This window comes from Leptodactylus fuscus, chromosome 11 (assembly GCF_031893055.1).
Source record: "Leptodactylus fuscus isolate aLepFus1 chromosome 11, aLepFus1.hap2, whole genome shotgun sequence".
In the NCBI taxonomy this organism is placed as follows: Eukaryota; Metazoa; Chordata; class Amphibia; order Anura; family Leptodactylidae; genus Leptodactylus; species Leptodactylus fuscus.
In genome coordinates, this window is record NC_134275.1 from 78135826 (window position 1) to 78151669 (window position 15844).

Here is a 15844-nt window from a genome sequence, read left to right on the forward strand (position 1 = left end):
CGGTTTTGTTCACTTGCTAGACGGCGGGCACGCTTCAGCGGCTCTATTAGCAGCTGATGCGAGCCTTCTACATACTCCGCATGCGCGGGTTGTTCGCCGTGCACATGCTCATAGATGTTCTTCCGGACGCCGGCGCTGGCCGGCACGTGCGAGCTTGATAGTGAAGGATGTGCCGTCATGAGATAGGAGTGCGGGAAAGGATCCCCACTCCTCCCACTTCAACTTTAGAGGCTGTTAAAAGGGGAACTGGCACTAGAATGGCTAAGCACCAAGCCATTTAGGCCAGGTAAGTTGCTGACCTTTTTATCCTCTTGTCTACTTTTGTTCGTATGTTTGCCTTTGACTAGGGATATGATTATACGGGGCTAGGTATATTTTGTACAGCGGTACCTACGCTAGCCATGTAGACTTGTACTGTTTACAATACTGTTATTAATTCAATTGGCCCTGATACAGTGAAACAGCATTGGTGTATATCTCTCCATCAATTGGTCGATATCAGCTAATGGTAGAGTCTACAGCTAACTTAAATGTTAATATCTGGACATTACTAGTATCTGAGGTGGTTATACTGTGATACTGCATCCATTTGTTTATTTATATTTATTCTATTTTATATATATCTTTATTCTGACTAGTATGTCCGATATTTGGCCTGGGTATATCTATGTTTATTTCCTTTGTATTTAGACAGAGTCTATTACAGAGGCTTCTTTGTATGCTCAAAATTCTAAAGTTTTTTATATATTGTGTCATGTTATTTTAAAGTGATTGTGCACTTGAGAAAGGACATGTGATAGTCCGATACGCATTGTGCCTACCAATTCCATTAAAGAAGACTACTTTAATTACTGGGGTGAGCGCTGTGATCCTTGCCTGTTTCTTGGGTTGGTCCTTGCTCTATCGGTTCACTTTATGTCCTTGAGACGCTCTTGCAGCTGCTGCCACAGTAATTTCCACTGGAACCTACGCTTCAGGTTGTTGTGACTCGTCACAACCCACCAAGGTGAGCAGACACCTGTTGGTACTTTTTGCTACAATACGTAACTTGTGATAATACACGAGGATCAGCTCGGTATTTGTTTTTTTTGTTCCAGTATTTCCACATTCCGTCTTTCTTGCTTCCTCTTCTGGTCTATATGCTGAGACTTTGCCGTCCGTCTGTCTCCTGGACTCTTGTCTCCTTGCTGGTGTCTATTCACCTTTACACCGTGCTGATCCTTCCGCCATCTTGTACGGCTTCTCCTGTCCCACCACTACTGCAGACCCTATGGTGAGTAATGGTGATACCATCTGTCTGATGAAGGGTCTTGAGAATGTTTTTCCCACTTAGTCCACTGTTACTTTCTCTACGTTCTGTTTGTTTCTCTGGTCCTTTGTGTTGTCGGAGAATACATTCTGGCTTGTCCTTTCTACTAAATCGGAAATGGAAGATTTTTTCTTTAATAAATGTTTGACAATAAAAACAGAATCAACAAGTGAAACAATGTATAAGATAGAAAAAGCATTATAAGGTAATTGTAGGACGTGATAATGAACGACCATAGTAAGTAATTTTAGGGGTCATTCACACGGAGTAACACCTTGTGTGTATCACAGCCGTACATGCCGGCGTTACGGCAGGGCTGACGAACACTTCCCATTCATTTCAATGGGAGCGCTCGTAACGCTGCCGTAACGGCGGCGTTACGAGCGAACCCATTGAAGTGAATGGGAAGTGTTCGGCAGCCCTGCCGTAACGCCGCCGTTACGGCTGTGATACACGCGAGGCGTTACTCCATGTGAATGGCCCCTTACTGTGTTTTTTTTTGAGGTAGGCGCACCTCCTTGTTCAATGTTGTCCACGTGTTAGATTAGATGCGCCCCTATAACCTATGAGCACTTTGCCCCTTTTCATTGTTGTCTGATCTCGTGGGCTTTTTCACTCTGCTCATGATGTACTGAAGGGCATTTGCACCTTTTTAGCTCCTTTTCAAAAAGGTGCAAATCATAAATACAGCGGGGGGGGGGGGGGGGGGGGTCCCGACAAAAAGCAAATGGGGTGAGGGCTGTATAAAATATGGGAAAAAAAAGTTGCAAATGCTTCATAGACAAAAATAGCAGAAAAATACTTTAAAAAGGTGCAATTTACACACAAACAAAGGTGCAAACAGCTTTATAAATGTGCCCCAATGATTCTGACTATTCACGTAAGACCTTGCAGCAAATCAATTTGCCCTCAATACCCCATAATAAGAATGTGAAAACAGCAATTTAAGTTTTTTTTCAAATGTATTACAAATGTAAAAATAAATTTTGCAAGTACATGAGTCATTAGACCCTTTGCTCTGAATTGAAGTTTAGCCCTGAGGGTTAACTATTTCTCTGAGCATCTCTGAGATGTTTCTACACCTTGGTTGGAGTCCACCTGTGGTAAGTTTAGTCTATTAGACATGATATGGACAGACGTCCCCTCTCTATATAATATCTGACATCTGACAATGCAAATCAGGGAAAAAACCAAGCCACGAGGAGGAAAGAACTGTCCGAGGAGCTCAGAGACAGGATTATGTGGAGACAGATCTGGAGAAGGGACAAAAACATTTCTTCTGCACTGAATGTCCCCAAGAGCAGAGCGGCCTCCATAATTCTTATCTGTATGGAACAACCAGGACTCTTCGTATAGCTGACCGCCCCACCAAACTAAGCAATTATAAAAGAGCTTTGGTACAAAATGTGAACCGAGAGCAAGGCAGACGGTTTAGACTCCGCAACCAGAAATGAACGTAGACGTGGCAGTAAAGTTGAAGGAAAGTGTATTTATTATAGATTATTAAAGGCAAATTGGTACTATTCCGTTATCGGGCCAGCAGCAGCGCAGTTCAGCAGCAGCTTTCGGGACAGCAGTTCAGCAGCGGGAATTACAATGACATCCGAGGACTGCTGGCCCGATGCTTGTGCCCAGTAACCAGTACATCGATGACCCCCCTCCCCCATCCTTCTCCTCCTGCCAGTGCTGCCCCCCAGCTCTCCTTACATCTTCCCCGTACCCTCTCCCCACCACACGACTAGGCCTCACCTCAGCGCTAGTACCGAGACCGAAAGGAAAGACACCGGGGCTCAATCCAGGCCCTGACAAGAAACACGCCGACTATAGGAACGGTGAGCTACAGCGAGCCGGAGGGACAAACTTTCTGCAGCGTCCGGCGGCTATCTAGTAGCATTCATTGCTCAAGATTTACGGTGAGGCCTATTACAGGGAGAGGGTACGGGGCAGATGTAAGAAGAGCTGGGGGGCAGCACTGGAAGGAAGAGGAGGATGAGGGCATCGATCGATGTACTGCCTACTACACACAAGCACGGCCTCTATCATCGGGCCAGCATCGGCTTAGTCATGTGGCGGGGAGAGGGTACGGGGTAGATGTAAGGAGAGCTGGGGGGCAGCACTGGAAGGAGGAGGAGATGGAGGGGGGGTCATTGATGTACTGGCTACTGGGCACAAGCATCGGGCCAGCAGTCCTCGGATGTCATTGTAATTCCCGCTGCTGAACTGAACTGCTGTCCCGAAAGCTGGTGCTGAAATGCGCTGCTGCTGGCCCGATAACGGAATAGTACCGGCAAATTATCAGTAAAATAACAAGAGGAAGGACAAGCAAAATACACAGTGTAGGATGAAACATTCAAGGTAGATTTAGCAATGTTTTCCACTATGACCGCTTCTACAGTACGGACACTGAATGAGCACTATACCCCAAACTTTCCCTAACTGACCCTGACTTCACATTTGGGTGCGCACCCCCCTTTTCCCAGTGGTCCAGGTGGATCACTTACAGTTTGTAGAAGCGCCCAGTGGGGCCCAAAATCGTTCTTTTCTTTTGAAGCGTCTTCTCCTCACAGGTATCACGATTTCTGAAGTGATGAAATTCTCCTCAGCGAGCCAGGAAAATAAATGGATGCAGAATCTGACAGTCCTGCAGAATCCATACACTGAGCTGGGATGTAAGCCGGGGTTTGCAGTTACTGTCCGGTACTTCAGCAGTACTGCGAGAGTCTCTCTATGAGGTGGCAATATACTCGGGCACAATGTCAGCCTCACAGGTTATCCACTGGGCACAGTTCTGGTAATGTGGCCACTAGACGCTCTGTCTCTTTACACTCGGCCTCTGGGCTGATATATCTACAGCTTAGCTGCACAGGAAAGTCCTCAGAGATCTCCACAAACACTTCATATATCACAGACAGTCCTTCTTTCATCCTGCCAATATGGCTGCCGCTCTCTGTCTCGTCACTTCCTTCTTCTCTCTCACTCTGTCTCCAAGCACAGGTGGGATGACATCATAGGGGGCGTGGCCTTGCAGCATCATATCACAACTACAATGGCCGCTGTCTTATAGGACCAGTATCACAGAAATACATTTACCAGCTTAAACACACAAATGAAGTTTCAGACATCATTGGGCTTTCTTACAGAAAGATGTCCAAGAAATCATTGGTCACTCTGGTGGAGCTCCAAAGATCCTGTGTGCAGATGGGATAAAACTTCACGAAAGCCAACCATCACCAATCAACCCACCAATCTGTCCCCTAACTAGTCATATAGAAAGGAACACAACATAAAGAAGTAAATGCTGATCTGTTCAATAAATAACAAATCCTATAATGTATATGAGTGATCCTTAAAGGGGTATTCCCACGTCGCATACTCACCAGTCTTCGTTTCTTTGAAATCTTCTGTCTTCCGGCTTTGTTTCATCATTGGTGGGCGGGGTCACATATTCAAAGCCAAGCGGCGAGATGCTGCCGGCCCTGTGTGCACGCTCATACACCAGTCCAGCCTTCACAATGCAAATACAGACCCGACAGGGTGTCGGGTCTGTATTCACATTTTGAAGGCTAGACTGGTGTATGAGCATGCACGCAGGGCCGGCAGCATCTCGCCGCTTGGCTTTGTATATGTGACCCCGGAGTCATGATGCAGAATAACAGCATCGCTTCTGCCGCTGCTTGCTTCAGCGATGTTGCTGGCTTCACCTGTGCCGGCGTATAACTGTCCCCAGCATCCGCCTCTCTATTACAGCGGATGCCGGGGAGTGTTAGACACCGGCACAGGTGAAGCCAGCAACATCGCTATGCTTCTGCCCTGCATGAAGCCAGCAGCAGCAGAAGCGATGCTGTTATTCCGCTCCTCCGCCCCCCCCCTCCTCTGGAATAGCAGCATCCCATGCGTTGCTGGCTTCACCTGTGCTGGTGTCTAACCCTGCATTGGCAGCCCCTTCCCCCGAAGGGTAAACTACCCCCCCCCCTCCAGGCTCGCTCCCTGCACTTAGCCCCTCCTCCCTCCCCCTGAGAGCAGGCAGACACATCACTTAACTCAGGAGTAGCTAGGTCAGGGCTGTGGCCACAAAAAAAATGAATAAAGTGATATAGTGGACAAGCAAAGCAGTTTTGCTGAAGCAATGTATTTAGGAAAAGTCTTACATTCACATTAACAAGCATTATAGATAGGATCCTTGTGATGGGACAACCCCTTTAAGTTCAAAAAGAAAACATTTACAAAGTATTTTTGGGAAGGACTAGAACAAAACAGGAAGATAGATGGGAAATCTTAGGAGATGTGTATACGGGGACAGATAGCAGGGGAGAATAATGCAAAGGATGGGGCCCGGAGGAGAGGGGGAAACGGGCAGCGACTAAGAGGAAAGCACAGTCCCAAGACTAGATCCCATAAATCATTGTACCAGTAAACCCAACAACAGGACCAAGACCCCCAAAAGAAACCAGACACCCCCAACCCAGATTTAAAATATGTACCTAGGGACATCCACATAAACAAAGACAGACCCTCTACTGTAATCCAGGTCCCAGACCCCACCTCATACACTTACACAGCGGGTCCTCATCTGATTTTGCAAACCAGCCATTATTACTAGGGTTGAGCGATTGGGATCGGAAAAGATTGGATCCCGATCGGTGATCGAGCAAATTTAATGATCGGGATCGGCTGAAAAATGATCGGAAATCTGATTTTGAAATCTCAAGATCGGCTGAACCCTAATTATTACATGTAAGTGGACCTTAATGTTAAAAAAAACTAATATTTTATGTTCTTGGTTTCACAGCAACAAGATGAAGATATATTCACCCACAATAACAATGACCATGATCCTTCTGAGTATTATCGCAGGTGAAGGTAAGAAGGTTGTGAGCTTATTAAGGAGGTATATGACGTCATGTTACATTACATACATTCTTCCATACATTTCTCAGGGTGGTGATAGTAGATACGGAGAAATTGTCATTCGAAATATTTAATAACATTGATGCTAGCTTCACAGTAGTGTTTGGGTTTCCGTTCTTTGGGTTCAACCACTTGTGGACCCAAAAAGCACAAATCCCATCTTTTTAAAAAGAATATAATGGGATCAACCTGGTTTTTGTCCAAAATTGTTGGAGAGAAAAGTCCTGCTTATTATAATAATATGTTACTTTAATATTAAAATAATTCCATAAAGTTCTATCATAACCTTAAAGGGATGAATAGAATCCCTTTTTTCAGTACTACCATGTCGGAATAGGCTTAAGAAAGGCTATTCTTCTCCTACCTTTAGAACTCTTCTCCGCTACGCCGTTCCAGTGATATTCCCATTTTTTTCTGTATGCAAATGAGTCTCCAGACAGCACAGGGGGCGTTCCCAGTGCTGCTTGAAAACTCTGGGAACATGGTCACATCTCTACTTTCTACTTCTTTAGACTCCATCAGGATACGAACTTGTCAAAATTTTCAGCTTTCTGGCGATGGCGTTACAGCCCTGTGGGCTACAATGATGGCTGAAGACATTGAGACCCACGCCGTCTACAATGATACTCGCAAGATTGTATTCAAGCAAAGCTGGTCAAAGGGAGGCCTGACTGAGACAGACTGGATGTTCTACGATATGTTCCTGAACAGCTACTTCTATTACTTTGAGATACATATTAAAACGCTCTATAATAAATTTGGGATTCCACGTAAGTAATATGTACTGAGGGGGACTGGAGACATGAGACATGGACTCAGACTAGCTTCATGTACCCCGCCATCATGCAGGGACCCGTCTATCCAATCTCATATGGACTGGCATAGAATAATGGCAGACAGACACAGACTGTTAAAATGAAGCACAACCTAAACATTACTTGTACATGTAGCTTCAGGCACAGTCAAGTGCGTATTAATAAAGGTATTTACATGGTTTATGAGGAACATCTGAAACCCCAACCTTTATATCTTTAGCTCCTCTCCTACGTGCAGCCTACTATTAACATAAGGACCTGCCAAGAACGTCATGTGACTGCAGGTCCTTCACATCAAACACAACAGCAGTATACAAAATATCAGAAAAAGCTAATTCTCCCTTCCCTCATTCCCTCTCCTGTCTCTGTTGCCTGTTCCTTAGAAGTAGTAGCCACATTACATTGTGAGTTCTGCACTTGTGGTTCAGACCAAATACTTGAAACAAAATTGGTGGCCAAGCCTCAAGAATATTCGCAAAATAAATTTCAGAAGACTCATCCAGTATATATCCCTGTCTCACATTCTCATCTGTAGAAATGGAATAATATCTTGCTCCTACTTATTGTTTTCAGGTCCTTTACTAGTTCAATGTCAAGCTGGAGGTGTCGCCTATGTGGACGATCCTGAAAGTTACTACTTCCAGATGGCCATCGATGGAGAAGATACGGTTTACTTAAACTTCACAGAGCGTGTTTGGGTTGCACAGCACAATAAATATGCCCAGGCTATAAAGCAAATCCTGGACCAAGACAAGGTCACCATACAGTCCATCTATAACGATCTGTCAAATTATGGACAAAAACTGGCCCGAGCACTTGCAGTGACGGGAAAGGAAGCATTATCAAGGAGAAGTAAGTCACTAATAATTATCAGCAAGTTCATGCGCCATCTTCCTTTTTCAAGTTTAACTATATTTGGCTTTTGGAGTCATGGGTGAGGTCACCACCATTATGAGTATAGATGGGTGAACCGGGTTGTAAGGTGGTGGTGGTTGGTTAATTACAAAATTTTCATAAATTTCAGGTTTTATCCATATATATATATGTCATTCCCATGGTCGGTGTAATCTTCTATATATTCCAGCTAAACCAGAAGTCTACTTCATCATGAAGTCATCAAAGCCGGAGCTTGTGTGTCTAGCAACTGGTTTCTATCCCGGGTCAATCAATATAACTTTATGGAAGGACAATGAGAACATGATGGACAATGTGATGATCTCCGAGACTCTCCCTAATGGTGACGGAACCTACCAGGAAAGAGCAATAGTGACAACAGGTTGGGAAGAACAGACAACCGTCTACTGTAAGGTGGAACACATCAGTCTGGAGGAACCACTGGTGAGACAAATAAGTAAGTGATGGATGGACTGATGGTCTGGCAGGACTGGGAACGTAGAAAAATAGGAACTGAGACAAAGCTGCTGCTAGAATTGCCTTTTTTTAAAGAGAACCTTTTAACTCCTTCACACTCTTTAATAGGCTCTGCACCAAATTATGCAGTGCAGTTTTTTTCTCTGACCCTACCATTTCTGAGCAATAATTCTGTTAGCTCCACCACCCAACTGGCTAAATTGGCTCCAACCTGTCAGGTGGGTGGTCTAAGATTATCTTCTCCAGCCAAGGACCACCCACCTGACAGTAGAGAGTCTAATTAGCATATTGGGTGGTGAAACTTACAGCAGTGGGGTTTAGAGGAAAAATTTTAACTGTGTCAGAATCAGTGATGTGGCAATGACTGAAGGATACAAAGACTTGATGTAGGGCAAGGTCCTCCTTAGCCTGGGGATGAGAAAACGGAGCGTTTTACAATTACCTGCAAAGTGGATGGAAATCTGGTTAATCCCATCCACACCTTGCAGAAAATAATAGAAATGCAGCGATTTCAAAAACACAACCTCAAAAAAAGCAACAAAATCTAAATTTAGCGTTAAAGACAGTAAAATCAAAGAACCGACCTTCACCCAGTATTGACACTTGGAAGATTCACACATCTGTCACCTCCATTTGCAGATCTGAAGCACAATGCGTTAGCTGGGATTGTTATCGGCTCCATACTGGGAGTTGTCATATGTGTGACTGGACCGATGTGGCTTGTGAAGAAGAGGCGCAGGTAAGACGTCTCCAGACGGTAATATTTGGTGTCTATAATCATAAAAAAGTTCTACTTTAAAGGGGTGGAAAAAATGAATGAAAATAAATTTCAGGGTATTTGTTCTGATACCTACCTGTGGCCAGGGTCGGACTGGGGTGTCTAGGGCCCACCAGTGGAATTGTTTCTAGGGGCCCACCACTAGGACCCTGCAGACCAGCGATGCCGAGACAGGGCAGCTAAAGGTAATACCATCTCGGGAGCCATGCTGCTCACCTGCCATACAATGTGCAACAACACACTACCTAAACCCACTGCTACACTCTGTAGGGAAAGTGATCAGCATGGCTCCTAGAAATGTTACCATTACCTGTAGCCGCGCTGTCCTGGAATAGCTGATCTGCAGAGGTCCTGGCTGTTGTATTATCACAGATGTAATATTGACGGCCTATCCTAAGGACAGACTATCAATATCACAAAGATGGATAAATCCTTTAAAGATTTGTCCAGGAATTGGAGCAACCCATGTGCCTGGCAGGAGGTGTAAAATAAAAAATAAATAATTAAAAAGTGTTCACCTGTCCCCATTGCTCCATTGTCCGCCGCCAGTGTCCATTTAGTCTCGTGCCGGCACCTCCTTGCTGGGAGTCCTGCACCTCATGGGACCACTGAAACCAATTAGATACAGGATTTCCAGAAATAAGGCCATGAGACTGAACAGACACAGGCAGGAGGATAACGAGGTGCTGGGGACAAAAGCTCAATGAAAAACACTACGTCTCACTGTTGTGCCTAATCCTTATAGAGGACCTTTCACCATTTGGGGTACATGCGGTTTAATACACCGCTAGAAAGCCGACAGTGCGCTGAATTCAGTGCATCTTTCCTGTTCTGTGCCCCGGGTGAAGAGCTATCGGTGCCAGTACCGTAGCTCTTCACTGTCAGAAGGGCGTTTCTAACAGTCAATCAGTAACGCCCTTCCTCGCAGTAGCGTCTATTGCCCTGTACTGTTGTGAGGGGGCTTTGCTTACCGCCTAGTGATGACGTTGAGTGGTGAGGAACGCTACCTCTCCCCAGTACATGTCTATGGACGAGCATTATCAGGAGGGGAGGGGGGCGTTCCTCCCCGATCTCATAGTACAGCACAATAGGCGCTGCTGGGAAGAAGGACATTGCTGACTGACTGTAAGACACGCCCTTCTGACAGCGAAGAGCTACAGTACCGGGACCGATAGCTCTTCACCGGGGGCACAGAACAGGAAAGCTGCTGTGAATTCAGCGCACTTTCTAGCGGTATATAAAACAGCATGTGCCCCAGGTGGTAAAAGCTCCTCCTTAACATCTCAATATACTGTACATTATACTATAAGGATAAGACCTAACACAGCATCCCGCAGCAAAAAAGCGCTGCAGGAAAACCCCCGGCGGCAACGTATCAGTTTTCCTGCAGCGCTTTTTGCAGAAACTCCACAGAGGTTTGCTTTGAGGACTTTCTGCTTCCATTATACCTATAGGGACACTGTAGGTGTTTCCGTAGGTATAAGTGCTGCGATTTCCAAAAACTGCAACAGTTACCTACACACTCATACATATACATTCATATATACTTACTCACACACATATATATGTATACTAGCTGGTACCCGCGACTTCGTCTGCGGTGATTGTAGCAGAGGGTATATACAGGCGCGGGTATATACAGGCGCGGGTAAGGTTTTCGTACTGTGTATAAGGTATGGGATATGAGATGTAACTTTGTATCTTGTTTTTGCTGTAATTCAGAGAATCCGTGAGACTTTTGTGTTGCAGTTACTTTGTATTTGAGCTGCTATATATACGGTGTTGTGAGAAACTTTACATAGTGACTTTGGGACAGAAGTATTTGAAGTTAACCCTTTCCCATCGATGGCATTTTTTGATTTTCGTTTTTGACTCCCCTCCTTCTAAACCCCATAACTTTTTTATTTCTCCGTTCCCAGAGCCATATGAGGTCTTAATTTTTGCAGGACAAATTTTTCTTCATGATGCCACCATTATTTATTCTATATCATGTACTAGGAAGCAGGGAAAAAATTCAAAATGGGGTGGATTTCAAGAAAAAATGCATTTCTGCGACTTTCTTACGGGCTTTGGTTTTACGGCGTTCACTGTGCAACCAAAATGACCTGTCCCCTGTATTCTGTGTTTCATTACGATTCCGGGGATACCAAATTTCTATGGTTTTAGTTACATTTTGACCCCTTAAAAACAAATCCAAAACTGTTAAAAAATTTTTTTTTGAAAAGTCGCCATATTCCGACAGCCATAACTTTTTTATACGTGCATGTACGGGGATGTATATGGCGTCTTTTTTTGCGGGACCGGGTGTACTTTGTAGTTCTACCATCTTCAGGAAATGTTATTGCTTCGATCACTTTTTATTCAAATTTTTATCAGAATCAAAACAGTGAAAAAACGGCAGTTTGGCACTTTTGACCATTTTTCCCGCTACGGCGTTTACCGAACAGGAAAAATATTTGTATATCTTTGTAGAGCGGGCGATTTCGGACGTGGGGATACCTAACATGTATGTGTTTCACAGTTTTTAACTACTTTTATATGTGTTCTAGGGAAAGGGGGGTGATTTTAATTTTTAATCCTTTTTTTTGTTTGTTTTTAATATTTTTTTTTACTTTTTTTAAACTTTTTTTTTGCATTTATTAGACCGCCTAGGGGTATTGACATGGGTGGGCGGTGTCACGGATTGTCAGAGAGGTGGGGGTTGGCAAACATGGCTGCTCCGGAGCGTTAAAGAGAGCCTCCTGGAGTATCGGTAAGGTGAGGGGCAAAGTGGTAAAGTCTATGTATATGTGATTGTGTGGGGTTAGGGGTGAGGCTGAAGAGGGCAATATGAATTTTGTGGCTTGCTATGGTCCAAAGTGTGTGAGATTGCAGAGATGTGGGTGTGAGTTTGGGGTTTGTGGGGGTCCTGGGAAAAACGTATGTGCGCTATTGTGACGAAAAGTAGCCTATTGCGCAATGGGGTGTATTAACTATGTTTGTGGAAAATTTCAGCCAAATCGGTCAAGCGGGTTTTGCGTGATTGACTAACAAACATCCGAACACACAAACCCACAAACATCCAAACTCACAAACTTTCACATTTATAATATTAATAGGATATATATATATATATATATATATATATATATATATATATATATATATATATATATATATATATATATAAAATTAGCATAGCATATACACATTTATATACATTCATATACCATATATACTATATATACTCACATATATACATACACTCACACATTATTATAGAATGCTGTATATACACACACACATACCTGTATACAAACATACAGTCCTCACACAGTATACAAGACACATGCTTTAACCCTTAAGTACTATCATGGTGTCTATCATAGTGATATGTGTAGGTAGTGGTGTATGATAGACACCATGATAGGACTTAAGGGTTAAACAAATGTACACATATACATATTAAATATTACATTTTACCAAAAAAAAAGAAAAAAAAAATACTCACATTTGTGAAGCAGCAGCAGACTCCTCTGTCCCCACACAGGCCGATGTAAGCGATGACTCACTCTGAAGAGGAGGGGGAGGGGGGAAAGTCCTGGCTTGCAGAGAGATCGCTTCCTAAGATTGCACTGGCAGGAGGCCTCTGTGTAAGTGTCGGGGCCCTGGGAAACTGCCGTTAGCCGGGCTTCTTTATTCATTACAGCGCTGCCAGCAGCCTGGGGCCCCGAGCTTACTGTTCCAGCCCCTGCCGCTAGCAGCATCGCTCAGTTTATCAATGCAAATGCACTGGACAGGGGCCCGAACCAGTCCCTGACATCCCGATCGGGCCCCTGTCCAGTGCTTCTATATAGTCGGGGCCTGGGGCCCACCAGGGGATTCCCCGGTGCTCCGGCGGGCCAGTCCGACCCTGCCTGTGGCCTCTTAATAAGATTCAGAAGATTGTTCTGCTCCTGTGGATATAAATGTGAAAAAATGGCAGCCACTGGTCTTCTTTGTGTAAGACTCATCCAGGACGGGTTCACTGATTCTGAAGATTAGGCGGAGTTGGTGGCGGCGCAAGAGCAAAGTCAGGTGAAGTTTCACATCATTCATCTCTGGTGACCAGAAGATGGTGGAGCAGCTGAGAAGAGAGGTTGTCCTACTCCACCATCTTCTGGTACTAGTCTTTGGGGCTCATTTATTTAGCTACTTGCACCTTTTTGTTGGGTTTTTCTGCCCTGACCCCCATTTGTGTAGCATTTGCGCATTTTTTCCAGATGTTATGCCGCCCTCGCCACTTCAGCTTTTTGGTGAGAAAAGGAGCGTGACCTAAATGGAGATTCTTGTGTATGTGTGTATGTGTGCATGCATGTGAATGTGTGTGCGAGTATGTATGTGCGTATGTGTGTATATGTGAATGTGTATGTGTGTGTACATGTGTGTGTGTATTGCAATCCCAACTCTCAGAGTCAATCTGTACGGTGTCCAAGACCAAGAACGGACCATTTCCTCACGCCTCACAGCACTGTTTTTGTAGGTATCTTTCATCTTCTGCTCCATGATCCCTATATTTTCATGCTACACAGGTCATGCACATCTATAGCTGGAGGAACCACAGACAGAATGCTATAGAGAACTACAGATGGGAAGTCTAAAGATGAAGCCTGGATGTTCCTGCCCTCCAATAATGTTTGACCTCTAAATAATAATTTTCCAGGGTACTAATGGCCAGACCTATAAGTATTGTATTGATAATGACCGTCTGCACCTCTGTAATGGATGCTTTATTGTATGTTTGAGGCCTAAATCTACTAATCCAACTATCTAGACTTCTAAACGTATCCTATAATTTTACTGCTGTACAATCTTTGTATCTCCTTCACCTATCTGGTTGTCCTCTTGCTTCTGACCAGTGGCATAACTAGGAATCGTGGGGCCCTGTGGCAAACTTTTGACATGCCTCCCCCCCAACCGACTCCAAAGACCTCAACCAACCGACCCACATAGTGGCCCCTGCACACACTATTATGCCCCATATTGGCCAACAATAATGTTTGACCTCTAAATAACAATTTTCCAGGGTACTAATGGCCAGACCTATAAATATTGTATTGATAATGACCGCCTGCACCTCTGTAATGGATCCTTTATTGTATATTTGAGGCTTAAATACAATATTAAGCAACTATCTAGGCTTTACTAAAATATCTCCTATGAATTTCTTGCTGTACATTCTTTGTAATTCCTTCACCTAACTGGTTGTCCTGTTGCTTCTGACATAGATATGGCAGTGCAGTGTAGCTGGAGGTTCTCTCTGCTCCTCCCCCTCCTTCTTCTCAATGGATATCAGCAGGAAAGGGGAGGGGCTATGCAAAGCAGATGAGGATGTGGGGAGTGGGAAAAGCATCTGAGCTTTCAGGGAGGGCAGATCAAACAGGATATATATATACCCCAAATTAAGCAAGGCAAAATACGTGTTGAGGTGTTTCCATCCTTCCCCTGGTCTGTATACATACTTATGTACCATGCTCATGGTTTTGTATTTGCTGTTTTTGCCCGGTGTATATTTGTATTTTTTGCATTGGTTATCGCCATATCTTATCATCTGCTCAGGGCTCGGTTATTTTTCCTATTATGCGGCTTGTACAATATTTTTATGTTTTTTATAGATTTTGACCGTTACTTGAATAAAGAGGAGATAATTTTACATGATTTTCCTGTTATGAGGATTATTTTCATAGGAGGTATTCTATTTTTAGGGGACCGGGATATCTTATTCGCTTGTTCTTAGCACTGCTGTATTGGTGTAAATCCTAAAGGGGGAAATGGTATAAGACAAAAAAATATATACTCATCCGCTAAATCATCCCCTGCTCTAGGTGGGCTCCATCAGACTCTATTTACCTGCCTATGACCACTCTGGAGGAACATTCGAGGAACCGTCTAAAGCTACCTACATGGCACCATCTCCCCCCGGCTTCCCTTGGGATGTGGTACATTCCTAATTAAGATGAGACCTCATATAGAGTAAAAACCACAATTTTCTTCCACTGCAAAAAGCACAACATTTTACAGCCCCTGCACAGTGAATGGGATTCTGGCAAATCCCATCAATACATTGCAAAAAATAATCCGCAACAACGGACACTTTTTTAAAAAAAAGCTGTATTATGGTATGCGCTATGTAACTATTTGTGTCCATTTTTTTTGAGGAATCCGTAATTTTTTCAGATGAATTCACAACACAAAAAACACATTTCTGCTCCCATACTAGACTCAGGGCTCTGCTCATTCGTATCATTGGATTGCTCTCTGCACTTCTGTCGCCCTTTCAGTTCCTCTCTGTGTCCTGGACTCATCCATCCGCCTACCCATTGAGCTATGACCACTCCCACATTCCGTCTGTCTTACTTTCTCTTTTGGTTTCTATGCTGAGACTTTGCCGTCCGTCTTCTCCCTGGACTCTTGTCTCCTTGCTGTTGTCTGTTCACCTTCACACCGTGCTGATCCTTCCACCATCTTGTACGGCTTCTCCTGTCCCACCACTACTGCAGACCCTATGGTGAGTAATGGTGATACCATCTGTCTGATGAAGGGTCTTGAGAAGGTTTTTCCCACTTAGTCCACTGTTACTTTCTCTACGTTTTGTTTGTTTCTCTGGTCCTTTGTGTTGTCGGAGAATACATTCTGGCTTGTCCT